The 19,377-nt window shown below is 40.6% G+C and overlaps 1 protein-coding gene across 6 annotated transcripts in view; it reads left to right on the top strand.

The window, feature by feature from the left end:
• Nucleotides 1-19,377, top strand: part of SSH2 (slingshot protein phosphatase 2) — a 280,902-nt gene that overhangs the window by 149,706 nt on the left and 111,819 nt on the right. The window lies entirely within an intron of this gene.

The following is a 19,377-nucleotide window of genomic DNA, read 5'->3' as shown; positions in this document are numbered from 1 at the left end:
GGGAGGGATGTTGAGGCGGGTGCAGACGGGAGAGAGGAATGAAGTGGAAAAGAAAACTAATCTCCAGCGAACAGTGTTAACAGTACTTCAAAATGTGTTGTGTACAAATAATGGAATATTATTCAGCCTTAAAAAGAAGGAAATTTTGACACATGGCTACAATACGGATGAACAGTGAAGACATTATTCTAAATGAAATAAGCCAGTCATAAAATGACAAATACTGTATGATTCCATTCTAGGTACTCAGAGGCAGAAAGTAGAATGACAGTTACTATAGGTTGTGTGGGAAATTTGTGTTCAAAATGAAACAGTAACAGCTGCCATTTATCAACCTCTTGTCACTGTGCTAACACAGTTTAATACATCTCATCTAATCCTCACAGCAGCCCTGTGAACTAATTTGTTCTGTGTACAGATAATAAAGCTAAGGCTTAGAGAAATTAAGTAATTGCTCAAGGCCTTGTACCTAGTAGATGACAAAACTGTCCATAGAATCCAGATCTGTTTCCTAGATCAGAGCACATAACCACTATAAAAATGATGTAGCTTTTGAGACTTAGCAATTGGGAATTAACTTTACTGACATCTTTAAATTGGTGAAAATGTATTTACTGTACTGAGTTGTATTGCTAAGATGGACAAACTTAAAAGAACTTGCAGAATATTTCTTATTTTTGTCTCTTTTGCTACTTTTTTCTTAAAAAAGACTTGCAATAATTTTTTCTTCTGAAGAGTAGTTATTAATATTGCTTGAAAACTTTTATTAGCATTTAAAGTATTGCTCAACTGATCATTAAATCATTAGAGATAACTCTGATTAAAATCTTAATTTTTTAAGAAAGGTTTATTTATTTATTCGAAAGGCACAGTTACAGAGAAGCAGAGGCAGAGGGAGATCTTCCGTCCACTGGTCCCTCCCCAGGTGGCTGCAATAGCCAGAGCTATGCCTATCCAAAGCCAGGAACCAGGAACTTCTTCGGGGTCCCACACACATGTGCAAGGGTCCAAGGACTTGGGCCATCTTCTACTGCTTTTCCAGATCATAGAAGAGACCTGGATCGGAAGTAGAGCAGCTGGGACTCGAACTGGTGCCCATATGGGATGCCAGCACTGCAGTGGCTTTACCCACTATGCCACACTGCTGGCCCCATAAAATCCTATGTTTTATGAACTTAAATATGCCCATTGTTGGCACTTACTTCAGACCTTCTTAATTTGGGGTCCATGGTCACCTCAAGGTCTATGAATTGGCTTCATATGAAAATATTGGGTAGATAAATATATGTTTGAAAACCAGATTTTCCAAGTAATGTGATCTCAGGAAAGGCAAAGGACTGATTTCCTAAAAGAAAACATTTTTTAAGAAAAAAAGATTTATTTATCTATTTGAATGGCAGTTATATAGAGAGAGGAGGAGACAGAGACAGAAAAAGAGAGAAAGAGATCTTCCATCTGTTGATTCACTCCCCAAATAACTGAAATGATTGGGGCTGTGCCAGGCTGAAACTAGGAGCTAGGAGCTTCTTCTGAGTCTCTAACCTAAGTGTAGGGGCCCACACACCTGGGCCATCCTCTGCTGCTTTCCCAGACCCATTAGCAGGGAGCTGCATCAGAAATGGAACAACTGAGACTCCAGCTGATACCTGTATGGGATGTTGGTGCCTTAATCTGCTATGCCACAGCACCAGCACCAGGAAATATTATTTCTAAGATCTGATACTGTAAGCCTCGACTGATATGAGCATTTCCATGTGGTACCAAATATATAAATAGTAATAACTAGCAGGAACAACTTAAAAGATTCAGATTGAGAGTTTTAAGTGAGCACTGACTTAAAAAAAAAAAAAGGTGCAAATTTGGAGGAAGGATACCTCGACATGTGAATACTCTTAGCACTGCTGAAGACCTGCTCACAAGAGTGTTTTCCCCTTGCTTACTTGCTGATTCCAATTTGCATGAGTTTAGAAACCAAGTAACAAATCCTATGGGAGTTGTATCAAAGATTAAATAGGACAGAGGTATTAGCTCTCCTAATGGGAAATTTATATCATTTGCAGGGGTAGGGAATGTCTGGCCCACTGGCCCTGTAAGACCCACAGAATCATTTGGTTTGGTCCTCTAAGGCAACCACAGGGGACTAAAAATTTACTAAATCTGCATCAGGCTAATTTAAGTTGGTACTTTTGTATGGCCCACAAATAATATAAACATCCAAATGGCCCTTGGCGGAAAAAAAGGTGTGTCATCTTTGCTATAGCATATGGCCTTTGGACACCTTTCTTGGCAATTTCACAGGCTCTTTCTGATCTCTGAACTGTGGTAAATATAGGTGAAATTATAGGTTAGCTGAAGTATTACTGTGTTTTACTTATGTAACCATTATTGGACTAAAGTTTCCTTTGCTGTGGTTAAAAAAAATTCACCAATTATGACATGATTTTATTAAAGACCTATTTATTTCAAAGGCACAGTTAGAGTACACGTGCACCCACGCTTCCATCCGTTGGTTTACTCCCCAAATGGCCGAATCATCCAGGACTGGGCCAGGCTGAACCCAGAAGCCTGTAACTCCATCCAAGTCTCCTGTGTTGGTTGCAGGAGTCCAGGCAGTTGGGCGATCTTCCACTGCTTTCCCAGGCACATTACCAGGGAGCTGGATTGGAAGCAGAGCAGCTAGATTCAAACTGGCCCTCTAATATGAGATACTGGAATTGAAAGTGGCACCTTGGGCGGGTGCTGTGGTGCAGCGGGTTAACACCCTGGCTTGAAGCGCCAGCATCCCATATGGGTGTCGGTTCAAGACCTGGTTGCTCCACTTCCAATCCAGCTCTCTGCTGTGGCCTGAGAGAGCAGTGGAAGATGGCCCAAGTCTTTGGGCCCCTGCACCCATGTGGGAGACCCGGAAGAAACTCCTGGCTTCAGATCGGTGCAGCCCTGGCTGTAGTGGCCAATTGAGGAGTGAACCAGTGGATGGAAGACCTCTCTCTCTCTCTTTCTCTCTCTGCCTCTCTTCTCTCTGTGTAACTGTGACTTTCAAATAAATCTTTAAAAAAAAAAAAAAAAAGTGGCACCTTATCCTGCTGCACCATAACACCAACCCCTTTACATACTTTTTAATAAAGCAAAAATCTGAGGAGCAAGAGTTTTAGTGCAGTGGGTTAACCCACAGCTTGGGAGGCCTGCTTCCCGTATTGAAATGCCTGGTTCCAGTCTTGGCTACTTAGAGCTTCTAATCCAGCTTCATGCTAATATACCTGGAAAGCTGCAGATGATGGCACAAGTAGTTGCTTCCTGCTAACTCACATAGGAGACCTGGATGTAGTTACTGGCTCCTGGCTTGGGCTGTTGTAACCATTTGGAGTGTGAATCAGTAGATGGAAGACTCTCTCTCTTGATCTCTGTCCCCCTGTCTTTCAAATAAATAAATTTTTAAAAGCAGTAACAACAAATGCTTATTGAGAAATAAATGGCCATGTCCTAAAAAGTTCAGAGAAGGATCAGAAATTTTTTTTTTTTTTTTTTTGGACAGGCAGAGTGGATAGTGAGAGAGAAAGACAGAGAGAAAGGTTTTCCTTTTGCTGTTGATTCACCCTCCAGTGGCCGCCACGGCTGGCTCGCTGCGGCCGGCACACCGCACTGATCCGAAGGCAGGAGCCAGGTGCTTCTCCTGGTCTCCCATGGGGTGCAGGGCCCAAGGACTTGGGCCATCCTCCACTGCACTCCCGGGCCACAGCAGAGAGCTGGCCTGGAAGAGGGGCAACCAGGAAAGAATCCGGCTCCCTGACCGGGACTAGAACCCGGTGTGCCGGCGCCGCTAGGTGGAGGATTAGCCTATTGAGCTGCTGCACTGGCCGATCAGAAATTTTTAAATAAAATCCTGGCAAAACTGCCATTAAAAAGTTGCCATTATGAAAACTTCTTAATGAAGTTCTTGGGAGGCAGACCTTTAGCCTAGTGGTTAAGATGCCCATATCTCACATCAAAGTGCTTAGGTTCAATTCCCGACTCTGGCTCCTGACTCTTACTTCCTGCTAATGCAGACCCTCTGAGGAAGTGGTGATAGCTCAAGTTATTGAATTCCTTCTAGCCATTTGAGAGACCTGGATTGAGTGCCTAGCTCCCCTACCTACTTGCGGGCATTTGGGGAGTGAACTCAAATATGGAAATGCTTTCTCTTTCTCTTTGCTTCTCAAAAAAACAAAACAAAAAAAAAACTTACAATTTAGATGCTTGAGATACTACCAAATTTGTTAATTAGTTTACCTTAAGCTTTTTATTCTTAACCTAAAATATTTATTTACTTGTTTTCATGTGAGTTGGACTTCCTAGCTTCACATCAGTACTTTCTAAAACTCACCCTCAAAAAGAAACATAGTGAGATACTTACTCAAAATGCACCTTTTCATAAAATTGAAACATAGAAACATTTTTTTAAAGATTTATTTATTTATTTGAAAGTCAGAGTTACAGAGAGAGGAGAGGTAGAGAGAGAGAGAGAGAGAGAGAAATGTCTTCCATCCGATGGTTCATTCACTCTCCAATTGGCCACAACAGCTGAAACTGCGCCGATCCAGAGCCAGGAGCCAGGAGCCTCTTCCGGGTCTCCCACGCGGGTGCAGGGGCCTGAGGACTTGGACCATCTTCTACTGCTTTTCCAGGCCAAAAGAGAGAGCTAGATCGGAAGTGGAGTAGCCAGGTCTTGAACTGGCAACCATATGGGATGCTAGCGTTTCAGGCCAGGACATTAACCCACTGTGCCACAGCGTCGACCACCGTAGTAATAGTACTAGTGCTTTTTTAGTTCCAATCTATAGTTATCCAAGTGATTTCACATGCTTATTTCCAGACTTAAATTTGTATCAAAATCCCCTGAAGGGCTTATTAAAAACGCAAATTGCTGCCCACACCACACATACCTCCTGGATTTCTGATTCTGTAGATCTGAGTGTGACTGTCGAATTTGCATTTCTGTTATGTTCTCAGATCATGCTGATGATGCTAGTTTAGGGACCACACTTGGGATCCACAACCTTAAAATGTTCCTCCAAGGCAGATTGAGCAACTCATCATCTGTGTTTTGTAGAGTAATAAACTGGAGAAATCAAAATGATGGAATTATTTGCACAGGACTACATGGCTTGTTACTGGTAGAACTGCAGCTAGAACCAGCATTTCCTGTTTCTGAATCCAGAGCTCTTACAGGACTGCACTCAAAGTCCTGATATATACATCTTTGTGTACACATGTAAACATTTCTTTAGATAAATTCTTCACAGTGAAATTTCTAGGTCTATACATACCATACATAATGGTATGTATATATATGTATATATATAATGGTATGTATATATGGTATGTATGTGTATCTATATATAGCATACATAATGGTATGTCTATTTTAAAAATTTGATACATGCTGCCAAATTGCCTTTTGAAGACTTTGCCAACTTTTTACCATATGTCTTTTACCATATGTCTTAAGAGTCTGTCTTTCTGGGCTTTTCTTTTACTATGGCACAGCAAGTAAAGAAGCAGCTTTACCTGTGTGTGTGTGTATATATACAGTTTAATGTTTTTATTATTAATACTTCTGTGGCTGATAAAATAGGGAAACACACACATTAAGTGTTTTAAAAAAAAAAAAAGAGTGCATGTTTCCCTATTTTACCAGTCACAGAAGTATTAATAATAACAACATTAAATAGCAGTTACTTTTTTTACTGAGCTCTTACTCTCTGCCAGACTCTGTTTTGAGTACTACTAGCATTATCTCTCTTTCTCTTCTTTACACTTTAAGAGTTAAATATTATCCTCAGTTATAGATGAGAGACACAGAGAAGTTAAGTAAGTTACAATCATTCAGCCAGGTTGCACACACAGGTAGTCTGCCTCCACCCCTGCTTTTAAATACTTTTCTTTATGATTTCCTTTTTACTGTAGAGGTTTAGCACCTTTTTTATTGGTCTTTTTCATTTTTCCTCTGTGAATTACGTGTTTTCCTTCTGACCATTTTTCCATTGGCATGTGTTTTTTTTCTTCAAGTTGGTATTTGTATCTTACTTTAGAAAACCCTTCTACCCATCCCAGGGTTATAAAAGTATCATTTATTTCTTCACTTATCTTTACATTTGTAAACATTTAACTCTTTAAACCATCTGAAATTTATTTTTATTTGTAATATGGGGTAGGAATCTAAACTTTCTTCCATATATGTAGTCAGTTATTCCAATAACATTTATTTAATCCATTCTTCCTTCACTAATTTGTATTCCCACATATATATTAAATTCCTATCTTGTAGATGTTTGGGGTCTGCTTCTTTCTTCTTGTTTTTCTGTCCATACTGTCATACTTACTGTTTTTTTTTTTTTTCATTACAGATTTAGTGGATATTTTGATATGGCAAGGCTTACTTAATTGCTTTTTTTAAAATGTCTTAGCTATTGTTTATTTTATTTTCCAGGTAGGTCTTAGGATCAGGTTGTAAGTTTCTACTTTGAAAAAAATCTTATTGGGATTTTAGTTGAAGTTTAACTGAGTTAATTTCGGAGGGAATTAATAGCTTTACAAAGTGACCCTTCACAATGAGGAATGTGGTTGGTATGCGTGCTAATTAGTCACTAGTTTTTAAATGATCTTCATTTAAATTTTACAGTTTTCCTCATGGAGTAGCACAAATTTCTTAGCAGGTGTATTTATGTGAGTTCTGTAAAGTGCTTGTTGCTCTTGTGAATGTACTACTCCACTTTCCCCAGATGTTTTCTAATTTGTCACTACAGGTGTGTGGTGAAACTGACTTTTGTATCAGACCACCTTGCTGAACTCTTACGTGGTTTTAATACCTAACAGATTTTCAATTGATTTTCTTGACTTTTCTTCTTAGTGGATAATCTATCAACTGAAAGTGGGTTTTGTCTCTTTGAGTATGTATAATTCATTATTTTGGCTAGGATCTGTAATGTAACATCAAATAGTGCAGTGCTGATGGGCTTGTCCTGTTTTCTTTGGTAAAAGGAATGCTTATGTTTTGTCACTAAGTATATTGCATGCTATAGTTCTGTGAATGACAAGTTGAGGGCTCACTATTGGTAATTTGTAAAAATTTTTAGTTATTGAATTTTATTGAATACTTTTTTGACATTTCTTGGGATAATATTTTCCCCTTTACTGACAACATGAAATTCTGAGTTGCTAAAGTTGAATTATCTTTACATAATTGAGCTACACCTTGTTTGCATTATTCATTTAATATATTGCTGGATTTGGCTTACTAATGTTTAATATTTAAGGATTCAGATATTTATTGGATCTTTGGTACTGTTTGAGTCCAGCTTATGTCCACTTTGTGGAACTATTTAGGTAGCCTTCCTTTTTTTTTTTTTTCTTTTCTCTGTACTCTGTAACAGTTCTTTATCAGGATTATCTGTATTTTAAAGTCTGAAACCAAGGAATTTCCAAGTATTATAATGAAACGAGTTTTTTTTCTTTAAAATTTTTACTTTCTCTTTTCTCAATCATTAATGTGCTTTTTTAAAATGTAGATCTTCTATAGAAATGCAACACAGAATAATTGATAATTAAGCGATTGAAACCAGGCATTCATTTCTGATTTATAGGCTTTTTTCTGTCTTTGGTGGGAAAAGAAACTAATACTTCGGCCAGAGCTGCTCCGATTCGAAACCAGGAGCAAAGAGCTTCCTCCGAGTCTCCCACATGGGTGCAGGTGCCCAAGGACTTGGGCCATCCTCTACTGCTGTCCTAGACCATAGTGGAGACACTGGATTGGAAGTGGAGCAGCCAGAACCTGAACCGGCACCCATAGGGGATGCCGGCACTGCAGACGGGCCTTACCCGCTACACCACAGCGCTGGCCCCAAAAATATAGTCTTAAAAAGTGGAATTTTTTAAAATATATATTTATTTATCTTGAAAGTCAGAATTAGAGAGTGAAAGAGAGATCTTCCATTTGCACGTTCACTCTCCAGTTGGCCACAGTGGCTAGTACTGGGCCAGGCCTACGCCAGGAGCCAGAAGCTTCATCCGGATCTCCCACATGGGTGATGGGGACCCAGACACTTGGGCCTTCTTCACTGCTTTCCCAGGCCATTAGCAGGGAGCTGGATTGGAATGGAGAGCCAGCACACAAACAGGCAGCCATATGGGATGCACTGGTGGCAGCTTTAGTCACTATGCTACAATGCTGGGTCCGAAAAGTGGAATGTTTTTAAAAAGAGTAATCGGTTTAGTTTACATCTAGTTTATCTTCTGGATGTTAAGATACAAAGAACAGGTTAATGATCCACCGTCAGAGTATAAAGGTACATTTGTGTTTGTTTTTATTATTTGCAATAACTTTGTTATTGCCTGAGCTTGTTTGATTGGCCCGGTACCGAGAGCAAGTGGAAGAGCTCTCAACTTTGGCCTTCTTGGAATCATGTTTAACCAACTTAACTGAAGAGTAAATCTGTAAAATGAAGATGAACAGGAATGGTGAGGTGTGTTCAAGATTGCTTTTTGATAGCAAGAGCGGGGTTCTCCCACAGGTTACTGTTCTTGAGTGCTCACCTGTAGTTATTCCTGAAATTGCGCAGTTTCTCCAGACTACACCAAGTATCCAGCTCCAGCTTTGTCATCAGTCTCTGTTTTCAAGATCTGTTAGAGGGGCACAAACTTCTACAGATCTTGCTCACATCTCTTTACCGGTCTTTGCAGGAAATGTTGAGTCGTCTTAGTTACCATTTGTTGAACTGTCAATTTCTGAAATTTATCATAGTTTCTGAATTTCCAAAAAGAAATAATTTTTAAAAAATCCTAACAACTTTCACATATGTGTAGAATTAGCTTTGCGTTGTTGAATGATGCAGGATGCTGCTGTCACTGTTAATGGGTTTAACTGGAAGAAATGTGCTAAGAACATTAAGGCCTTTTTAGGTGTTCCTGTGATTTGGAAAGGATGTTGCCAGTTTATAAATAGATTGCTAGTGTTGTACACCAGAGGGCAAGTTTAGGTTCACTTCCTTTTTTGCATGTTTTGTGGATTTAGCAACTTTTGTTTTCTGCATTAATCTGTTTTTAGAGGGGTGTGACCCTACTTTTAGTAATCTAAGGGATTTGGCATTAATTGTGTCTGATAAGAGAAAAGCTATAGGTCTTTGTGTCTCAACATGAAACTCAGGACTTTTTTTTTTTAATTGGAACTGTTTAAGTTGCCAGGTGTAGAAGAAAATTATTTTATACTGGGGAATGAGCTAAATGATCCCAATTGTTGTTTTTGTTTATTTGGAGATATTATCTGCCTCATTTGAAGGGACTGTGGAGATCAAATGATAAAATTCATAAAAACAATAAAAATTCAGTTCTGATTGTTACTTTTATCATCTGTACTTAATATTTATACTTGATTCGTGTAGCTGTTCCTTATCTAATACAAGATATTTCAAGCCTGAGTGTTCTAATTGTGTATTTGAAACTGATTGTCTTCTGTGGTAACTGAAGATGGCTTTATCTGTTGGCACCTCAGGAAACACTTGAATCATCTTTCACAGCCCCACCGGCATCATCTATGAATCTCCTCTCTGCTAGTCTCTGATTTTATGTAAAAAAGTGAGTGGATCTTGGCCAGCGCTGTGGCTCACTAGGCTAGTCCTCCGCCTGCGGCGCCGGCACCCCAGGTTCTAGTCCCAGTCAGGGCGCCAGATTCTGTCCTGGTTGCCCCTCTTCCAGTCCAGCTCTCTGCTGTGGCCCAGGAAGGCAGTGGAGGATGGCCCAGCACTGAAGGCAGCACCTTGGGCCCTGCACCCACATGGGAGACCAGGAGGAAGCACCTGGCTCCTGGCTTCGGATCGGTGCAGCGCACCGGCCACAAGGCACCAACCATAGCAGCCACTTGTGGGGTGAACCAACGGAAAAAGGAAGACCTTCTCTCTCTCTCTCTCTCTCTCTCTCTCTCTCTCTCTCTCTCTCACTGTCAAACTCTGCCTGTCAAAAAATAAAAATAAAGTGAGATCTCCGTGAGAACTAATGTGAATGGGAGTACTTCTGACTTGACTTCACTAATTTTAAATAAGTATCACTTTAACAGAAAACTCTTAACCCATTGTGTGCCATCCTCCTGTATACATGATACCTATAAAAACTTAAATTGAGCAATAAGAAGAACATTCATTGGTAACTTTGAAGTAAGAATTATATAGTCAAAATATTCAGGGTGGAAAACTTGTGACTTAAAGGGTTAAGACAGCTGCCATTTCTTCAGAACCCTCATTTCTCCCATATCCATTTTAATTACTAAGTGGCCCCTGATTTTTTTTTTTTTAAGGTTTATATATTTATTTCAAAGAGTTACAGAGAGAGAGAGAGAGAGAGAGGTCTTCCATCTGCTGGTTTACCCTGCAGGATGTCCACAATGGTCAGAGCAGCACTGATCTGAAGCCAGGAACCAGAGCTTCTTCTGGGTCTCCCACATGGGTGAAGGGCCCAAGCATTTGGGCCATCTTCTGCTTTCCCAGGCCGTAGCAAAGAGCTGGATTGGAAGTGGAGCAGTGGGGATTTGAACCGGTGCCCATGTGGGATGCCAGCACTGAAGGCAGCAGCTTTATCTGCTGTGCCACAGCACCACCCCTCCTCTAATGTTAATATGCCTGGTTCCCATGAACATCTAAATTTAAATTTCCTATCATGTCATCTTTATTTTTGTTGGAAAGCTTTCGTCTGAAAAGTTTTTGGTTGGGGGCAGGGTATGAATGTAACACATGCTTGAAATTAATGGAATAAAACAATGAGTGAAAATGGACCTCTGAATTCCCTTTGACCAGATTTGGTATACGTCATTCCATCTAGCCCCCTTCTGTGGTGCTCATCCCTCCCCCAGTAAAATCTCACACTTAGTTATTAAAATGTCCCCTTCCTAAATATTCTCTTTTAAAAAAAAAATGATTTATTTGAAAGGCAGAATGACAGAGAGAGAAGAGGTCTTCTGTCTTTTGGTTCACTCTCCAAATGGCCACAGTGGTCATTGCTGGGCTAGGCTGAAGCCAGGAACTCCATCCAGGAGGGTACAGGGGTCCAAGGACGTGGGCCATCTTCCACTGCTTTCCCACGTGCATTAGCAAGGAGCTGGATCAGAAGCCACCAGCCAGGACTCAAACTGGAGTTCCCGAATGGGATGCCCCAGGCTCTAAAAACTCTTAAAAGGTCTCTTGAGTAGATATTTGGAGTAACTACTTGTGCCTGATATTAACATTATGGTGTTTGGAATGAAATAGACTTGAGTTCTTGTCAGAGTTTCACCAGTTTTTATAATCACCCTAAACCTTCCTTTCTTCATCAATAAAATGGAATGTATATTCCCCATGAGGATTCATTGTAATACTTGTTAAATACTAAGATTAGTAATCACTTAGTAAATTGTAGCTAGTATTTTTACTCTTCTGACATGAGTCATATTATAAAAGAAAGAACTAGAGTGGCAACCTCAACTGATGGTTAAAACTATCATTTACATTATTACCTATTCTGGCTAAAGAATAGGGAAAAAGAGACATACTGGGACAGATGTTTGGTGCAGCCTTTAAGTCACTGCTTTGAACACCTGCATCCCATATTGGAGTCCCTGGGTTAAAGTCTGGGATCCACTTCCAATCCAGCTTTCTGCTAATGTGCACCCTGGAAGACAGCAGGTGATGGCTAAGTACTTGGATCCCTGCCCCTCACAGGGGAGATCCAAGCTGAGTTCCAGGCTCCTGGATTCAGCCTGACCCAGCTCCAGCTGTGGTGGGCATTTGGGGAGTGAAACAGTGGGTGAAGATTCTCTCTCTCTTCTCTCTCTCTCTGCCTTTCAAATAAATAAAAATTTAGGAAAAAAAACTGTGCAAAACATGGTTCCTAGAGTCAGGTTGCTCAGGATGTTGAGAGAAGACATGTCAACATAAGGATGATAAATAAGAGCACACTTTAGTGAATACTGCATAATAGATGAGTGGGGTGGTTGGTGCTTTAGGAATTCAGAGCACAGAAATGTATCTTTGTAAATGAGCCAATTAGGAAAAGTCTTTATGGAAGCAGAATCTGAAGTAGAACTTAGACCTTTATTTCTGGCCCTTTTCACAGTCTTGGTTTATATAAACACTAGTAAGGGATACTTGTGTGGTAAGAAAAAAAGACTATTGTGACAGATAATATGGCTGTGTCACAAATAGATCATTTTCATTGAATGACTGCCATTAATCATTTGTCAGAAGAAGAATCCTGAAAGGATTGTATAGACAGATAATGTTCTTTAGAAAATTGCTTTGGGCAGTTTAGGTATATGGAATGGGCAGAGTTTTATCGAGTATCCACTGAGGGTACACAGCACAGGAACTAGCTGTTGCAGGCTTTACGTAGCTTATTCAGGAAGGCTGCCAATTTTGCAAGGCTGTTATTGAATCAGTACCAGTGACTTGGAGAAATCCCCACAGGCAGCATAAGCACAGAAATCACTGAACTGTCTGTAAATGGCTTTTTTTTTTTTTTAAACACATTCAAGTAATCCAAAGTGCAAAACCTCTTTTCTCTGCTTCCTCCAGGTGCTTAGCTCAAATACTGTTACATCAGTAGCATGTGGTAGGCAAGATGGTTCCCATGGCACAAAGGGATTATAATATTTACAAGGGGCCGGCCTTGTGGCACAGTGTGTTAAGCCAGCACTTGCTACACAGACATCCTATATCTGAGTGCTGGTTTCAGTACCAGCTGCTCGTCTTCTATCAAGCTTCCTGCTTATATACCTGGGAAAGCAGCAAAAGATGGCCCAAGTATTTGTTCCCTTGTCACCCACGTGGGAGACCAGGATAGAGTTCCTGGCTCCTGAATTCCACCTTGCCCAGACCTGGCTATTGGTGGCTATATGGAGAATAAAGCAGAAGATGGAAGATTTATTCTCTCTCTCTCTCTCTCTCTCTTTCTTCCCCTATGTCTCTCCCCCTATCTCTCTGTTACTCTGCTTTTCAAATAAATAAATAAATCTTCAAAAAACATTTACAGTAAAGTGAGCTGTAAGGGGACGAGTGTGCTGACTGCTATTTTTCCTCGTTCTTTTTTTTTTATTTATTTATTTATTTATTTATTTATTTGACAGGCAGAGTGGATAGTGAGAGAGAGAGACAGAGAGAAAGGTCTTCCTTTGCCGTTGGTTCACCCTCCAATGGCCGCCGCAGCCAGCGTGCTGCGGTCGGCGCACTGCGCTGATCCAAAGCCAGGAGCCAGGTGCTTCTCCTGGTCTCCCATGGGGTGCAGGGCCCAAGCACTTGGGCCATCCTCCACTGCACTCCCGGGCCACAGCAGAGAGCTGGCCTGGAAGAGGGGCAACCGGGACAGAATCTGGTCCCCGACCGGGACTAGAACCCGGTGTGCCAGCGCTGCAAGGCGGAGGATTAGCCTGTTGAGCCGTGGCGCCGGCCTTTCCTTGTTCTTGCTGGTTTAGTTACCAGTTTGATGATTTACCTGCCAATTAATGGCTCATTATTTAGTATCCTATATAAGCAATATACACTCTAAGCTTCTAAGTCAAATACTCATGGAAACCATCATTGTGGATATGAGGGTCTTTTACACAGTTAAAAATCCTCTTGGGGCCAGTGCTTGGCATAGTAGGTTAAGCCCCTGCCTATGGCGCATTCGTGTCCCAGCTGCTTCTCTTCTGATCCAACTCCCTGCTAATGGTCTGGGAAGGCAGTGGAAGATGGTCCAAATGCTTAGGCCCACATGGGAGACCGGGAAGACGTTCTTGCCTCCTGTCTTCGGATGAGGGCCCAGCTCCGGCCATTAAGGCCGTCTGGGGAGTGAACCAGCTGATGGAAGACCTCTTTGTCTGTCTGTCTGTCCATCTCTCTCTCTCTAACTCTGCCTCTCAAATATATACATAAATAAGTCTTTAAAACAAAACAATTCCATGACTTTACATCATTTAATAAAGATCGAGAACCATATACGTACCATCCATTCATGTTACACTAAGCCCAAATGATAGTTTAATGATTCTGAGTAAAAGAAGAATCACTTCAATTACTGTCAGTGATTGTGCTTGAATACCTGTCCCCTGCTGAGAGAAACAGCAAACTGAGACTAGGTAAGAGAAACAATGTACTTATTTTTGCTAGTGATTCTAACCAAATTAACCACAGTGTAATTTCTTTTTCAAAAGTAAGCAAAAATTGAAGAATGCAGACTTGCTATTTATATTGAACATTAAAAACTAATGGTAGGGGCTGGCACTGTGGCGCAGCAGGTTAACACCCTGTCCTGAAGCGCTGGCATCCCATATGGGTGCCGGTTCAAGTACTGGCTGTTCCACTTCCGATCCAGCTCTCTGCTATGGCCTGGGAAAGCAGGAGAAGATGGCCCAAGTTCTTGGGCCCCTGCACCCGCGTGGGAGACCTGGAAGAAGCTCCTGGCTCCTGGCTTCGGATCTTACAGCCATTTGGGGAGTGAACGAGCGGATTGAAGACCTCTCTTTCTCTCCCTCTTTCTCTGCCTCTCCTCTCTCTGTGTAACTCTTTCTAATAAATAAATAAATGTTCAAAAAAAAAACTATCTACCTTTATACATAGTAAAGTTGATGATGTCTTCATTCTTTTCCAGCCACTCAGCTTAAAAATGAACTTGTCTTAGATGCATTTACTGCTAATATCATCCAAGCTTTTTCCATGTATGTGTATACTTTTTAAAAAATAGGATTGTTCCATATTTATTGCTTTTTTTAGTTCTCTGAAAGAACTGTCCCAGATCACTAGGCCAAAGGGTATGCATTTTTTTCTATGACTTTTGATACACATTGTTAATTTATTACCCAGTTGTGCCAGTCTACACTCCTACCTACCCCCTTAGTAATTTTTTTAAAAATTTATTTATTTGAAAGGCAGAGTTAGAGAATGACAGAGAGATCTTCCATGTGCTAATTTACTCCCCAGTGGCTACAGTGACCAAGGCTGGGCCAGACTGAAGCCAGGAGCCAAGAAGTCTATCTGGATTTCCCACATGGGTGGCAAGATCACTAGTACTCAGGCCATCTGCTGCTGCTTTCCAGAGTGCATTAGCAAGGAGCTGAATCAGAAGTGGAGTAGACAGGACTCAAACCAACTCCCATATGGGATGCCAATGTTGCAGACAATGGTTTAACCTGCTGTGCCACAACACCAGTCCTAAAATCGTCACTGTTTTTAAGACATTGACAGTCGTAGTTAACCAGACTTGCTTATGGTACTGCAGCAAATTAACTCAGACCTTGAACATTTCATTGCACTCTGCTTAGGAAATAGTATGCATTATTGATATTTCCTATACTACTCACTAATGATTCTGAAATTTTAAAAGATAATAAATTTATTAGTTAATGCTGCTGACTATACAGTTTCCTGTTATTATTTATGGGAAACAGTAGACTTAGTAACTTTTTAGAGAACAACCCATTTAAATTCTTGAAACAGAAATATCCATCTTTGAGGCTGTGTGAATATTAGAGAATGGAGAAGACTGTGAACATTTCTTAAATACTCTTAATCAAATGTTACCAGCAGATCTAAACAGTATCCATAGGGGCCTATGGCAAATACAGAATAAAACGAAAAGCAAGATGGGAAGGAGAAAGGAAGTGCAGGCCACAGTAGTATACTGACTTCAGTAGCGTCGCTTGCCTGCCTCTGAAACTGAGCTGCTTTCTTAATGAAGGTGTGCATTTAAATCATGGGCAGAGGAAGCGCTTTCAGGTGAAGTTTCACTTTTTGTAGTGGCAGCAGTCCGGGACATGCTGCTGGAACAGAGGAGGAGTTCAGCACCTTCTCTTCAGATTGTATCTCTGCCACAGCTCATCTCTTTTACATAGCAAGCCTTTGTTCACTGGAGAGTGGACCTCTGTGGTTGGCCTGTCCAACTACTGTCAGATACCAGGGGTCACTGATAGGGAGAGAAAAGGTCAACATGGATAGTGTGGGGTTATTCTGGGTTTAGGGGGACAAATCATCTTTCTAGCATAAAGGCATCAAACACTTAATTGCAGCCCAGGAAATGTTCAGTTCATCAGCTTTAGCCTTTCAACTCTAGTGAAAGAAAAGCCGGATAGCTGTTTCTGCAGTCAGCAGCAGCAGAAAACAAACAAAATGTCTTTAAAGGGCAGAAATTAACTGAATTGGATTGTATTGGAGATTTCACTCCAGAGGTGGTTTCTGAGGGAATGTTGGTTTGCTTCCTGTGAAATGGTAGGTTTCCAATAAAAAACGAGGTAAGCTGAAGTCCCTGTGGTCTTTCCTTGGGTTTCAGAACAGAAAGTCAGTTAGATTCAGGTGTTTCATTTACTAACACTACATTTTGGTCTGTTATTATGATGTGATAGAGAAAAAAAGTGAAAAAGAAAAGGAAGAAAAAGAAAGGCTGGCAAATAGTACTTACCTTTCTTACTAGTACCAATGCTAACTAAATAGGCTTTACTGTAAGTATTTTTGCTGACTTCAGAATTCTGATACTGCAAATATGAGATCTTCAGCCTAATTAAAAGCCTCCTTTTTAGTAACATTCGTTCATTCATTCAATAATTCATTCAAGACTGAAAAGGACGGAGAGCTCATCTATGCTGTTCTACTCCCCAAATGCCTGCAACAGCCAGAGCTGGGCCATAGGCCAGAACCTGGAGCCTGGAACTCAAATAAATGGCAAAACCTGTTACTTGAGCCATCACTGCTGCCTTCCCAGGGTCTGCATTGGCAGGAAGCTCCAGTCAGGAGCAAGAGCCAAGAATCACACCCAGGTACTCCATTGTGGGATGTGGGAATTTTAACTGCTAGGCTAAATGCCCACTCCTAGTAACTGTATTTTAAGTTGACTGTAATCCTTGTGTATAGTCATTTAATTTGTAAGCTATTGTCCTCGTCTTCTAGTGAAGAGATTTGGAGCAGGACAACTACATCATTTGCAGGGTCCAGTGCAAAATGAAAATACAGTGCCTCTTGTTCAAAAATCAGAATTTCAGGAGCTGGCATTGTGGCATAGCAGGTTAAGCCTCTGCCTGTGATCTAGCATTCCATGTGGGTACTGGTTCAAGACCCAGCTGCTCCACTTCTGATCTAGCTCCCTGACAATGTGCCTGGGAAGCCAGCAGAAGATGGCCCAAGTGCTCTCGCTCCTGGACCCATGTGGAAGACCCGGAAGAAGCTCCAGGCTCCTGGATTCCGCCTGGCCCAGTCCCCGCCATTGCTGCCATTTGGGCAATGAACCAGCAGATAGAGGATTTCTCTCTCTCTCTCTCTTTCTCTCTCTCTCTCTCTAATTCTGCATTTCAAACAATAAAATATAAAAAAAATTTTAAAAATCAGAATTTCAAGACAGGAACCGTAGAACATTAAACCAAATCATAGAACCTCTGAAGCACCAGACCTTGTATGGATCCTTAGTTCTTAAAATTGGCTCTGATGTTGGCATGTGAATTAAATATACCTGGAATTGATCAGTGCACTGCCACTCCCTTGTGTGTATCTTTCTGAACCTGTTTTCTCTTTCTAGGCTTTATCTTCCTGTAAAACTGTACCTGTTCTGTTCCATCCTCCTCTGGCAGGAATTAGGACTATGTATATGCTTACTTACTTCATGTGAGAACTTCTAGAATAATACTTCCTTCTGTTTGTACATTAGATCCATCAAGATTAGGATTTTATTCTTAGGAAATATGATTGATTTAACTAGAAATACATACACCACAGTGTAGTTTAAAAGTTCTTTCACAGTTGATCTAATATTTGATTCAAACAGTTATGCTTCTTTTGAGGCAGTTTTATTTTTTCCTCTAATTTTATAGATAATAAAAGCTCCGGAGAGGTTAGGAGACTTTCTCAGACAGTGCTATGTCTGAGAAAGAACTTCTAAGATCAATTACGTTCACAATAGCTACCAAAAAAATTGCATACCTTGGAATAAATTTAACCAAAGAAGTCAGAGATCTCTTTGATTAAAATTACAAAACACTTTAGAAAGGAATAGAAGAAGACACAAAAAATGGAAAAGTCTTTCATGTTCATGGATTAGAAGAATTAATATTATCAAGATGTCCATACTACTGAAATCAGTTCAGATTCAATGCGATCCCAATCAGAATACCAACAACATTCTTCTCAGATCTAGAGAAAACATTGTAAAATTCACTTGGAAACACAAGGGACCCCGAACAGCTAAAGCAATCTTATACATCAAAAACAAAGCCAGAGGCATCACAATACCAAATTACGATGCATAATACAAGGCAGTTGTAATCAAAACAGCCTGGTACTAGCAAGAAAACAGACTTGTAGACCAGTGGAACAGAATGGAAACTCCAGTAATCAATCCACACATCTACAACTAGCATATTTTGACAAAGGAGCTACAATCAATCCCTGGAGCAAGGACATTCTCTTCAGCAAATGGTGCTGGGATTCCTGGATCTCCATCTACACAAATATACAATACCCCTACCTTATACCTTACATAAAAAGCCACTCAAAATGGATCAAGGACCTAAATCTATGACCTGATGCCATAAAGTTATTAGAGAACATTGGGGAAACCCTGCAATACATTGGCATATTCAAAGACTTCTTGGAAAAGGACCCCAGAAACCCAGGCACTGAAATCCAAAATTGACAAATAAGATTACATCAAGCTGAGAAGCTTCTGCACTGCAAAAGAAACACTCAGCAAAGTGACAACTGACAGAATGGGAGAACATATCTGTAAAACTATGAAACTGATAAAGGATTAATATCCAGAATCTATAAAGAGCTCAAGAAACTCAACAACAGCGAAACAAACAATCCAGTTAAGAAATGGGCAAAGGACTTGAACAGACATTTTTCAAAGGAGGAAAATCAAATGCCCAGCAGACACATGAAAAAAGTTCTCAGGATCACTAGCCATCAGGGAAATGCAAATGAAAACCACAATGCGGCTTCACCTCAACCCAGTAAGAATGGCTCTCATACAACAAACAGTGAATGCTGACAAGGATGTCCCACTGTTGGTGGGAACATAAACTAGTGCAGTCACTGTGGAAGACAGTATGGAGATACCTTGGAAAGCTGAAAATAGATCATCATATGACCCAGCAATCCCATTCCTGGGAATTTACCCAAACAAAATGAAACCAGCATATGAAAGAGCTGTCTGTACCCTCATGTTCATTGTAGCTCAATTTGCAATAGCTACGTTAGGAAATCAACTCAGATGTCCATCAACTGATTACTTGATAAAGAAATTATGGTACTATGGAATACTACTCAGTGGTTAAAAAAATTGAAATTGTGTCTTATGCAGCAAAATGCATGCAACTAGAAACCGTTATACTTAGTGAAATGAGCCAGCCCCCAAAAGATAGAT

Source organism: Oryctolagus cuniculus, chromosome 17 (assembly GCF_964237555.1).
Source record: "Oryctolagus cuniculus chromosome 17, mOryCun1.1, whole genome shotgun sequence".
NCBI lineage: Eukaryota > Metazoa > Chordata > Mammalia > Lagomorpha > Leporidae > Oryctolagus > Oryctolagus cuniculus.
This window is presented reverse-complemented; position numbering and strand designations above follow the sequence as displayed.